Source organism: Solanum dulcamara, chromosome 5, assembly GCF_947179165.1.
Source record: "Solanum dulcamara chromosome 5, daSolDulc1.2, whole genome shotgun sequence".
Lineage (NCBI taxonomy): Eukaryota > Viridiplantae > Streptophyta > Magnoliopsida > Solanales > Solanaceae > Solanum > Solanum dulcamara.
In genome coordinates this window covers 25,356,232-25,368,954 of record NC_077241.1, presented here as the reverse complement: position 1 = coordinate 25,368,954, position 12,723 = coordinate 25,356,232, and the positions used below count along the sequence as shown (strand labels likewise).

The window sequence follows — 12,723 nt, the reverse complement described above, 5'->3', positions numbered from 1 at the left end:
CCATGATGGTATTAGGGTATAATTAATGAAAATTTATGGGTTTTAGCAGCATCAAAACAGTAGCAAGCAGCCACAAAGTTGTAGGTGCGCTAAAGGAACTTTCGAGGCAAGTTTCGATGAGTTTGACGAGTTTGGGAAAGGCAAGGGATTCCCTTTCAAATTGGAGTTTATGATTTTGTTATGAGGTATATTACATGTCTTAAATAAGATTGGAAGTAGAAAAATTACATAAGGATGCTTGACGTTAGAAACAAACTAAATTGAAGTGGTTATAGCTAAATCGAAGTCGAGTAGTGGGTTGTCATTGTGTTGCTGCGGGTGCAGCTGGTTGGGTTGTGTTTGAAGGGATTTAAATTTTTGTAAAAATTTTATGCGTTCTTCTTGTTTCATCCACATGACCCTCCGTTTGGTATGGTTAAAGATTTTGTGAAATAAAGGTTAAAAACTCTATTTTGATATCGTAGTTTTGAGCTTGTGGTTTGGAATTGTATTGAGTAATGTTGAAGTGATTTACTTGTATATATGTTGCTGGTTGTTGTTGTTGTTATGGTTGGTTACATGGTGGACAATTTGAAATCTCGGAGATGTTGAAGTTATAGGGGAGATACTATCCGATTTTCGGTAATTAGAAACTAGTAATAAACTAGTCGAGGGAAATAGATAAGGAAATGACCTCTATAGAGACTTGATTGTAGTGTTGGAATTGGAAAGTGAAAGGTCATTAACCATAGTATTACTTGCATGTTAAATAGATTAAATATACGACGAGGCAAACGTATTAGGAGAATCCGTAAGAGGTATGTAAAGCTAATCGTTCCTTCTTTTGGCATGTCTTTGGCATAAATATGTAAAGCTAACCGTTCTTTTTCTTGGCATATTTTGACATAAGTATATAAATCTAATCTTCCTTTTTTCCATGGTTTTTATGAAATAAGTATATGACTTTTATGTGATTCCAAGAAAGTTCTTATTCGTAGAGCTGCTAGGATGGCCAACTTCTTGATTTTCCAAAGGATATTTTATCGTGCCTAGATACGTGTATATGATTCCAAAAGTTCTATTTGGATATAACTCATAGTGATATTCAAAAGGTACTTGATATGACTCTTGTCTTGATTTTTGAATAATAGCTCATTTTGTTAACTCCATCGAGTCTCAAAAATGATTTAAAGTGCATTTAGTTTCTCACTACTCCACTCATGGATGCCTCAATACTTCCTTCACCGAGCCCGGGTCAGGTATTTTAATCATGTGTACTTCTCTGCATTGTTCGCCATATCCCAATGTGAGGGGGAAGGTATGACCTGTACATGGGTTTTGTCGAGTTATGATGTATCATGTACACATATGCTGATGTCTGATGATATGATATGATATGGCCATCTGATATAATATGATCTGTTACGGAGATATTCCCTACTCTAGGGTTATGATGTGTTGTGGCTTTAGTGATGGGACAGCAACCACGATTTGTTTACCGAGTCCCATAATGGGGCTATATATGGCATATGTTTTTCTACATACATTATCTATGGTTATGAAAAGAATTTTGATATTTTGGATATTTTTCTCATTTTTGTACCTTCTGTTCTAGTAATGGCTTTACCTATTACAGTCCATGCTTTACATACTTAGTACATTATCCGTACTGAACCCTTTTCTTCGAGGGTTGCATTACATGCCTGCAGGTACAGATACTCGGTTTACTGATCCACTCGCTTAGAACATCCACCCTGTTGGTTGGTAGTGCTCCTTTGTCCAGAGCCCTATTTTGGTATTAACTTTTCTGTTGTACATTTGTACATATTGGTTAAGGGTACGAAGGGGCCCTGTCCCATCATATGACTAGGCTATCATTCTGTAGATGTCTGTAGACTTGTGATGTGGGTTATGTATATATATTTTGGGCTTTGTGTTCCGTGATGGCCTTAACGGCCCTCTTGTGCTATATTTTTTCTCATGCACTCTCTAGCGACCCCTTTTTGATTTGTACTTTTGTTTATTTTGCTAATACGCTAAGTGGGGCTAAGGGTACGTATTAGTGCCCAATTCGAGCACCACTCATGGCCTACATAGTTGGGTCATGACAAAAGTGTTATCAGAGTGGTTTGGTCCTCAAAATGTCTACAGACCGTGTCTAGTAGAGTCTGGTTTATCGGTGTATGGTGCACCACATCTATAAACAGGAGGCTACAAGACATTTAGGATGTTACCTTTCTTTCTTGTCTTAGATCGTTCGATAGAGCCCAGCCATAGGAAATGAAATTCCTTTTTTTCTAACCTTTGGTTTCAGCTGAAGAACAACATCAACAGAAGAAAGTGACGGATGATATTGGAAGCTATACAGTATACAGGTAAGTAATGGTATAGAAGAGGCATGCTTGGTAAGGTAAGAAGATTGAAATATGATTGAAATATAAAGTTGAAAATTGAAAGGAAAAGTAGACAGAAAAGTGTAACGAGTGCAGTTTGAGTTGGACATACGAGGTAAGTCCATCATTTTATACTGTTATTGATATTGGGCGCCCTATGAGGCTGTGATATGAATATATATGTATTGGCCCTATGAGGCATTGTTGTTATTTTCTAAGTGCAGGTTTAGGATAGTAAAGAATATAGAGGAAACTCTACCAAAATTCTTTTTGGAAATAGAAAGAGAATGAGATATAAGGTTGTAATATATCTTGAGAGATAGTATCCACGGTAATGATAAGATCTGACTAAACTAGGAGTACAACTGACTTTGGAAAATAAGTTAATTGCGATATGGGTGAAAAGTAGAAGGTCAATATTGATATGGTGAGAAGAATAGTGATGGATATGAATGTCTTAAGACAGCCTGCGAGGTATTGAGGATGAGAATAACGAGGAAGGATAAGGGGTTATGTACGCTTGCTCTACCAGGTGGAATTAGCCCAGAGTAAGGATCGTGAATAAAAGTTAAGAAATATTACCCTCTGGGATTGACCATGAGCAGAATGTAGTGTGAATATAATAGGGATCATCATGGAAGTACGTAGAACCTAGTAAACAAGTAACTAAAGAATGTGATTGTGACTAAGATTAGGAGTTAGCATCGGGTACACGATAAGGATGAAAGCTCATGAAGCAGAAAGGGGTATTGTGTATATGTACCTCCACTTTGGAAATAGTGGGATCCCTCAAGGATAGGGAATGGAAAATTGCAAAACAACTGAGGCATTGTGAAATTATTAAAGGAACAAGTGGTATCCTTTGGAGAAAAAAAAAAGGTGATAACAAAATGTGAAACATGTGTCATCAGAATATAAGTGCCCCCGAATGGAGAATCGGACATGATTATAGGCACTAGTAATGTACTGATTAGGATGAATAAAATATGGCTTCGGCTAAAGTACTACATTAGTTATATGACTCGAGTACCAGTACTTGGACTAGAGTGTGTACTATTTATCAAAAATTCTCAGCACCCCATGATTGTACTAAGGTTACTTACAGGGGCAACCTAAAGTATAAATGATCTAACAGGGGGTGTAGACAACATGTTAAATATGTTGGAATAGAATCATTTGCACATGAATAGTTGAAAATAAATAGAGGATGACATAGGTTCACCCTAAAAGGAGGGAAGTGGACAATAGAAATACAAGCGTAAGAGAAAATCAACTGATGCTATCATATGTAAATGGGAATGCTTAAACTTCAAATGAATCCCATAAGGGATGGATGGATCTTGAGGACAGCAATAAACAGATAGAAGTTGCGGTATCTGAGACCATGTGAGGAACTATTGGTGGAGACCTTAAGGGATGGATGAGATCATACCAGCACTAATGCACTAGATCCCATCAGAACTCTGAAGTTAAGCGTGCTTGGGTGAGAGTAGTACTAGGATGGGTGACCTTCTGGAAAGTGAAAGAGGAAAGGAAACACAGTATCCGTACCTATTCCCTATATCTATAGGTAATCCCAACCTTTGGAATTTTGATATTGAGTGCTCGATGGAAGTATATGTTATTGCAATGGAACAGAAAAACTCTCCATATGGTCTGTATAAGATCTTGAGGAAGGTTGTGGTTCACATTCGAGGATGAATATACTAAAGGGGGGAAGGATATTACACCCCGTATTTTTGTACCTTGGAATGCGTTCTTAAATCTCTTGAAAGGCTCTTAAGTTTCATGGAAGGATCGTAAGCCTCTTAAGTTTCTTAAATTTCTTAAAAGATTCCTATGTTCTTAAAAGCATCTTAGAAGTTACCATGTGAGCCGGATAGGCTATAATGCTATCAAACAACTCTAAGGAAAGGATAATGTGATACCCCATGGTAGGGATTGGAAATAAAGTTATAGGAATCCAGAAGGAATTGGAGGCCAAGTAGTGAGTCGTAGGACCTGGCATACTTATGTAAGCTATTACCTTAGATGTGTTACATACGTAAGCTACCAACTTGGAAATTTTACATACTTAAGCTACTTGAGTACATACCAAGCTTATGAAGCAAGGATTGCATAGATTTGTAAACAAAGATGAGATTACGAACCCACGAGGGAGAAAAGAAGGTGACACGTGGCAGCATGAGAGAGTGACACGTGGAAGTATAAGAGAGTGCCACATGGAAGCATCTGGATCAAAGGGGGTGCCCCTTCCCCCACATGCCACGTGGCATCCCGTGATTGGAGGAAGGGATGTATTGGCCCAATAAGGGCTTGACATGTGTCACTACTTAGGGCTTGATATGTGTCACCACTTAGAGGATGAAATGTATCACCTACTAAGGTGGCCTATATACATATATATTGTATGAATCATTTTTATCAAAAATACATGCTTATCTCCAACAAATTCAAGAAAATTCTAAAGAAAGAAAGAATAGAAGAAACCCTAGAGCTAGAGAGAAACTAGTGGCAGCCAAGGGGAGAAAAAGGTAAGTTTTTCAATTTCTTTACATGAGTGAATTATCTAGGGTATACCATGATGGTATGAGGGTATTATTAATGAAATTTTATGGTTTAGATCATCACCAAAACGTTAGCAAGCAGCCACAAAGTTGTATGCGCGCTAAAGGAACTTTCGAGGCAAGTTTCGACGAGTTTCACGAGTTTCAAGAAAGGTAAGGGATTCCCTTTCAAATTGGAGTTTATGATGTTGTTATTATGTATATTAAATTTCTTAAATAAGGTTGGAAGTGTAAAAATTTCATAAGGATGCTTGATGTTAGAAACAAACTAAATTGAAGTGGTTATAGCTAAATCGAAGTCGAGTAGTGGGTTGTCGTTGTGGTGCTGCGGGTGCATCTGGTTGGGTTGCGTGTTGCAGGGCTTTAAATTATTTTTAAAAGGGTGTTTGTTTCTTCTGGTTGCATCCACACGACCCTCCATTTGGTATGGTTAAAGATTTGTGAAATAAAGGTTAAAAACTCTATTTTGATATCGTAGTTTTGAGCTAGTGATTTGGAGTTGTATTGAGTAATGTTGAAGTGATTTACTTGTATATATGTTTCTGGTTGTTTTTGTTGGTATGGTTGTTGACATGGTGTCCAAGATGAAATCTTGGGGATGTTGAAGTTATAGGGGAGATGTTGCCCAATTTTCGGTACTTAGGAACTAGTAATGAACTAGTCGAGGGAAATGGATAAGGAAATGACCTCTATGGAGACTTAGTTGTAGAGTTGGAATTGGAAAGTGAAATTTCATTAACCATAGTATTAATTTCATGGTAAATAGGTTCAAGAGACGACGAGGCAAACGTATTAGGAGTAATCCGTAAGAGGTATGTAAAGCTATTCGTTCCTTCTTTTGGCATGTCTATGGCATAAGTATGTAAAGCTAACCTTTCTTTCTCTTGGCATGTTTTGACATAAGTATATAAAGCTAATCTTTCTTTTTGGCATGGTTTTTATGAAACAAGTATATGACTTTTATATGATTCCAAGGAAGTTCTTATTCGTAGAGCCGCTAGGATGGACAACTTCTTGATTTTCCAAAGGATATTTTATCGTGCCTAGATACATGTATATGATTCCAAAAGTTCTATTTGTATAAAACTCATAGTGATATTCAAAAGGTACTTGATACGACTCTTGTCTTGATTTTTGAATAATAGCTCATTTTGTTAACTCCATCGAGTCTCAAAAATGATTTAAAATGCATTTAGTTTCTCACTACTCCACTCGTAGATGCCTTAATGCTTCCTTCACCGAGCCCGGGTCAGGTTTTTTTATCATGCGTACATCTCTGCATTGCATCGTGCCCCAAGGTGAGGGGGAAGGTACGACCTGTATATGGGTTTTGTGGAGTTAAGATGTGCCATGTACACATATGTTGATGTGTAATGATATCATATGATATGATATGGCCATCTGATATGATATGATCTATCAAGTGGGAAAATGCGGTCAAGAAATGCAACCTTGAAGTTCTCCCAACCTATGGGACCCCTTTTGTTAGGTTTTTAGGGTTTTAAGCCTATTTTGGCTTGGCGCAGCACACCACACCACTATAGCGCCAGTAGGATTTTTGCCCAGTTTTCCAGATTTTCATTAGAGAGGATGCCGTAGAGTTCTTAACTACCTGCGAGAAGAAGCTCTGCTCCCTGGGTTTTTTGGAGTCTAGGGGCACCTACTTCACTGCTCACCAGTTCATAGGGGCAGCCAAGCAGTGGTGGCACTCGTATTTATAGTCCAAGCCAGCTGGGTCACCACCATTGACATGGGACTAATTCTCAAAGGCTTTTCTGGCTCAATACATCCCTAGGAGTTCGTGTATGTTAGCCATAGATTTTTTAGGTGCCGGGTGGATTTTCCTTCTGAGTTGACATCGGTACATTCGGTATTCCATATGTCCTTGTTGAGAACGTTTGTTGGTTATCCAATATTTATTATGCCTTTAGACAACATTGGTATGAAATCAATTCAATCTGCTTTCCTAACTGCAGGGACATTAGCCTTTAATGCAGCAACGAATGCTACATCAATAAAATGTTTCTAAACCCTTCTAAAGCACTACTGGGGCTACTGGAGTCGTTCCCTAGGTCGTTACGGATGCTAATTCGGAAGAATCTAAGAAAATTCAACCCAACACATAAATAGGTGTTTGAAACTCCCATGAGACTCTTAGCTTCACTATTCAAATGTGAATAATGAAGCGTACTGTGCCTACCAGTGTCGAATTTTCTTGGATTCTTCCATAGTATCATTCGTAACAACCTAGGGAATGACTCCAGTAGCCCCGAAGGCATTTTAGAAGGGTTTTCGAGCAGAGAGACGATGATTATACAGAACCCACGAAATCCTTGTAAAACTCTGTGAGCCGAGTTAATATTCGAGGACGAATGTTCTAAAGGGGGGAAGGATGTTACACCCCCACACTTTTGAACCTTGAGACATGTTCCTAACCTTCTTGAAAATGGCCATGAGAGCCCTACTGTCCACACATATCAAATAACTCTAAGGAAGGGAGAATTTGATACCCCACAATGGAGAAGGTTGGAAATATGGTCAAGTGAAGTCGGAAGGGATTGGAGGCCAGAAGTCGATAATTGGAATTGCCCCCCTTTTTGGAACCTGTTCGTATGATTTAGCAGGATGATACATCCAAGGGCCTATGACCCATTTTCTTCTTCTTCTTATTCCTCTTCTTATTCTTCTTTTTAGAACAATTACATCTCTCAGATAAGGGTGTGCATCAAGCACTTGTTCAACATAAGGAGTCATTTCTGGAGCTTGAGGGGATCAAGTCCGATTCCTTCTTACTAGAGGTGAGTTATCACGGGCCACTCAGCTTCAGGATTGCCTTGAGCCTAAACTCATCGTAACCACAAATACCTCGAGGACCTAAACGTCACTAAGAATAACCAAAAAAGTTTGTATGTCCTTCTTGACCCGAGGAACCACTATGTGGTATTTTGGGCATAACTTTTCATAGGATGATCCAAATTAGGTGAACCAGATTTCTGAGTAACCACAACATCATTACCTACAACTTTCATGAAGAACATATCTTAAGATTCGGAGTTTAAGTAGATAAAATAAATTAATCTTTATAAGACATAGTGTGGCATTCTAGATATTTCCTATTCATTTAATATTAAAGGTATGTCATTTTGGACCCATTTCCAAGACCTATAACTACCCAAATCCTTCAAACTTCCCCTCAATCACCTAAAATACTCTAAGGCTCTCAAGGATTTCTTTCCAAAGGTATATTCTCCAACAAGTTAAGGTGTTAAAAAGGAGATACTCAATTATCCTTAATAAAATAATTATAATCATACAAATATTACGACTTAATTTAAGTTATAATTTTTTTAAAAAAATATTTTTTAAAATTTCTTATAAATCAAACTAAGTTATATAAATGGAAAGGAAGGAAAGTATAATAGTTTTTCGTAATCACAATTCACATCCCCTCCATCAATATAATCATACAAATATTACGACTTAATTTAAGTTATAATTTTTTTAAAAAAATATTTTTTAAAATTTCTTATAAATCAAACTAAGTTATATAAATGGAAAGGAAGTAAAGTATAATAGTTTTTCGTAATCACAATTCACATCCCCTCCATCAATTCCATCCAAGGCTAAATACGGGCGAGAGACCGATAGCGAACAAGTACCGCGAGGGAAAGATGAAAAGGACTTTAAAAAGAGAGTCAAAGAGAGCTATTTTGAGAGGAATAAAGTCCATATATCTACCTGAGAGCCATTATTTCCACATGGCCTCTTATTAGAGCTCCGCATAGGAATGTTGAAAACTGAACCTGTTCGTCGCTTTTTTAAAATAGTTGACCGCCTTTTGACCAAATATGCGACGGACTAGGAGATTCTTCCATTGCTTATTTCAATGGTGTTCATGTGGATGTGTTCACTGATCATAAGAATTTGCAATATGTGTTTAACCAAAAGAATCCGCATATCAGAAATCCTTGGCAATGGTTATCTATGGCCCAAACTTTCCACCGACTGCCCCAATGATTGAATTTGATCACAAGATAAAAATATTTTTGTTCTAACGCACGTCGTTTTGGCGCTTTGGGTGATACTCCATTATGATAATGGAATCTGATGCTTCTAATACCGGTAGACTAAAATGTAAGAGTGTCGTCATATATTTTAGGAGGAGAAAAACTCTCTAGCTATTCGGGGTTCTTTGTAGAATACTAGAGGTGGCACCCATGGAGCTAAGGGTTCAGGATTCAAGGTTAAGGGTTCAAGGTTCAGACCCTTTGATCGATATTATAAACTCGGATTTTATCGCGCCACTACGGCGCCAAGCCCAGGCTTCCTGCAGTCACAACCCAGGCCTGAAATTTCGGTCCAAACTTGCTCATTTATTTGGGATAAGACCTTTAACTGAAATTTAAGACCATGTGAGCTATTACATGGAATTCGATGACTCCTGAATCGAGACATGAGTGTATATAGAAAAATTATGGACATTTTCCCATTCTCAAAAATCTGAAAAAATGGGCTAAAATCCCCCTATGTACCTATATATATATAGCGCTCCATTGTATCGGAGCCCATCTTTGTTATACTCTGTTGGTATAATGATACCATACTTTACCTTAGTACCGAGGCCTTTCTAAAATAATCTCCAGAAGTGAGAAGTGAATTGGGTACCACAATCCGAAATAATGGATAATGGCACACCATGCAACCTCACCAACTCTCGAATATATAATAGTGTCAACTTTCAAATTTTAATGAAGGGCAATTGTGTATTTTTCCAAGATTGGTCAAATGAACCTAGACACTTTTATGGATAAGTTCAAAGTCTATAAGTCCATCCTTTCTACCTAGACATTGGTATTCGAGGCCCTGTGAGGCCTTGTTGGTATTTTCTGCATACAAGTTAGGAGGCATTATCTGTAACGTATAAACGCACGAATTCAGAGCAAGGTAATGCTCAATCCTTACATTCAAAGATTACTTGATAGGCTTAACTTCTGTGAAAGTAGTCTTAACTTGGTCTTTCGAAGCAATGGAAATATGACTGTACATGGAGTAACCATCAAAAAAGCAGGAATTACATCAATTGGGGCCTCAGGAATCACAGACGTGCATCAAGACAATACCGCATAGCTTTTGCAAGCAAAGACACAACTTATGCAATCAGAAACATTTATCACTGTAGAGCCTTTAGGAAGAGGAGCTGGCATCTCCACTTACTATTCACTAAATAGAAGGATCGAGAATAGTAGTTTAACTACTTTCAGGCTTTCACTTCCTTTTTTTTGGCATGTCTTAGGTATAAGTTGTGAATGGGTTGTATATAAAATATGGGGATAATTCCACTCATGAAACTCCCAACACCTGCACGCACAAAATACCAATAATGCAAAATTTTCCAAGAAAATTTTCTTATATCTTCCAAGTTCCACTTAATGTCCCCAGGGTAAATTATTATATAATTAACTTTGATAATTACCTTAGAATTTAAATTAATTTAATACGTTAGGGACTCGGTGAGTTGTTCATGTCATTGTATTATCATATTCTCGTTTAGCGTACACGTCCCTTTAGTGAGGGACTCGGTGAGTTGTTCATGTCATTACATTATCATGTCCTCGTATAGCGTACCCATGGATTGTGAAGGGATTGAGTTCAGATTTATGGATTCCAGCTTTACAGATGATCATTTTATGAAACCTACAATATTCGAGTTTTTTTTATTTAAGTGTTGGATAGTTAAAGTGCCTTCTTGTTCACTACCAAGTTAGTTCATGTCACATATTATTCGTGTATTCTCTGTTTACCTAAAAAATAATGAAAACCGATTACACTACAATCACGGGCTGCCACATGGCATATGGGGCCTCTAATCATTGGCTTTACCCGATAGAACTCCTAGTCATATGCTTGTCTCAAAGATTAAGCCATGCATGTGTAAGTATGAACAAATTTGTAAATTTATGGTTTGGATCAGCACAAAAACGTTAGAAAGTAGCCACAAAGTTTTAGTCGCGCTAAAGGAACTTCCATGAACCCTGAACCCTGAACCCTGAACTCTAAAGCGCCGTCGAGGCTACTGAAGTCGTTCCTCAAATTGTTACGGACGCTACTATAGAAGAATTTAAGAAAATTCAACCCGAACCCCGAGCTTTTGCACAATTAGGCGAGTCGTCGAATAGGTCGGACAGGGACCTCCAACTCGTTGTTTCGGCCGACGAAAATTTTGTTTAGCGAATACAAAAATTAGAGTTAAAAATTTTAATGTGAATTTTTAAAATTGAACTAAACGATATAAGAATTATTTTTATTTTGTAATTTAATAGTTTACATGTTAATAGACCTTTACTTTTATTTATTTGATTTTAAAACTAAATTAACTATTTTTTAAAATATATTACAATTCATTTCTATCTTCATATTTATACATTATAAATCAAATCAAATCGAAATACATAAATTAAATACCATTTCAATCATTTTCTCATCCTAAACCCCTCTAAAGTGCCACAGGGGCTACTGAAGTCGTTCCCTAGGTCATTACGGATGCTACTATGGAAGAATTCAAGAAAATTTGACCTGAACCCCCGGGGCGGAAGTAGGCATGTTTTCATCGATGTGCCTGCTTCAGCAAGAGAATTTTTTTAAAAAGTTAAAAAAAAATATTTTTTTTGGTTTTATTTTTATTTAATTAATTATAATTTTTATGAAATTATGGGACTCGCTTTACCAATGCAATTTAGTTTTAAATTCATATTTTTTAATTATAGCTTTTTTACTTTGAATGTCGTCCTACGACTCATTACTTGGCCTCCAATTCCTTCCGAATTCTTATGATTCCATTTCCAACCTTCTCTACTATGGGGTATCACATCCTCCCCTCCTTGGAGTCAATACCCCTAAGAGGTGGATGTTTAATCTCAAAACATAGTAGGTTAGGTTTGGGAAGGGTGGGGAAAAATTCGGAATGCCTTTTCTCAAGAAAAATATGAAAAATGAGTCCAGGACCCTGCAGGTGCGATAGTGACATGCCATTCCATCACCCAAACTACTGCAGCTAAAAGTTGTATGATAACTTTTATTGCAATCTTCATAAGATTTACCTTTTTAGCATGTTCACCAATCACCAGTGACACTAAAAACAGATCGATGACCTTGTATAATTGAAGATGTACGACCACAACAAAGTCTCTGGAGTAACTCAGCCTAAGGCACAAGCCTAAATTTCTAACCCAATGACTCCCAAAACCAATAACTTGAGTCTGAAATCTATCTTTCAAACAAAATAAGTTTCCAAGTTTCTCTCCGTGAATTACTCATCTACGGTGTTCCTTAATTACATGGAGTTGTATATAGGTATCTTATGATGCCTACGGAATTCGAGGGTCGTAGTTCAACTACTTTAAGATTCTTACCATTCAAAGGTAAGTACAAGTCATGACTTATTCTCAAAACCTACAAAGGGTTTGATTGCAAAAGGTATTAAAGATTGTGATTTTAAAAAGCAATGGATAGTGATTCAATGTCAGTCACTTTTTTGACAAATTTTTACACGCAAAATATTTTTAATTAATAATTAATTATTTAATATAAACGGTGAAGGCCTCATTAAAAATAATTATTTTTAATTTTAAAGAAGAGACAGAGTCCTAAGGTTTCACTCTAAGGTTCATCATAGGTTCTTCCACCTATAGAGCCCAAATGTTCTCTCAACTTGACAGTTGTTAGTAATATTGGTATAACTTCTTGTGTACAACTTCTTTTTGGGTGATTCAATATGTTTTGGAAAG

At 37.1% G+C, this 12,723-nt stretch overlaps 1 pseudogene; it reads left to right on the top strand.

Annotated features, from left to right (window-relative positions):
• Positions 1–3,798: 3,798 nt before the first annotated feature.
• LOC129890875 (5S ribosomal RNA) lies at positions 3,799–3,899 on the top strand (annotated as a pseudogene).
• Positions 3,900–12,723: the final 8,824 nt, after the last annotated feature.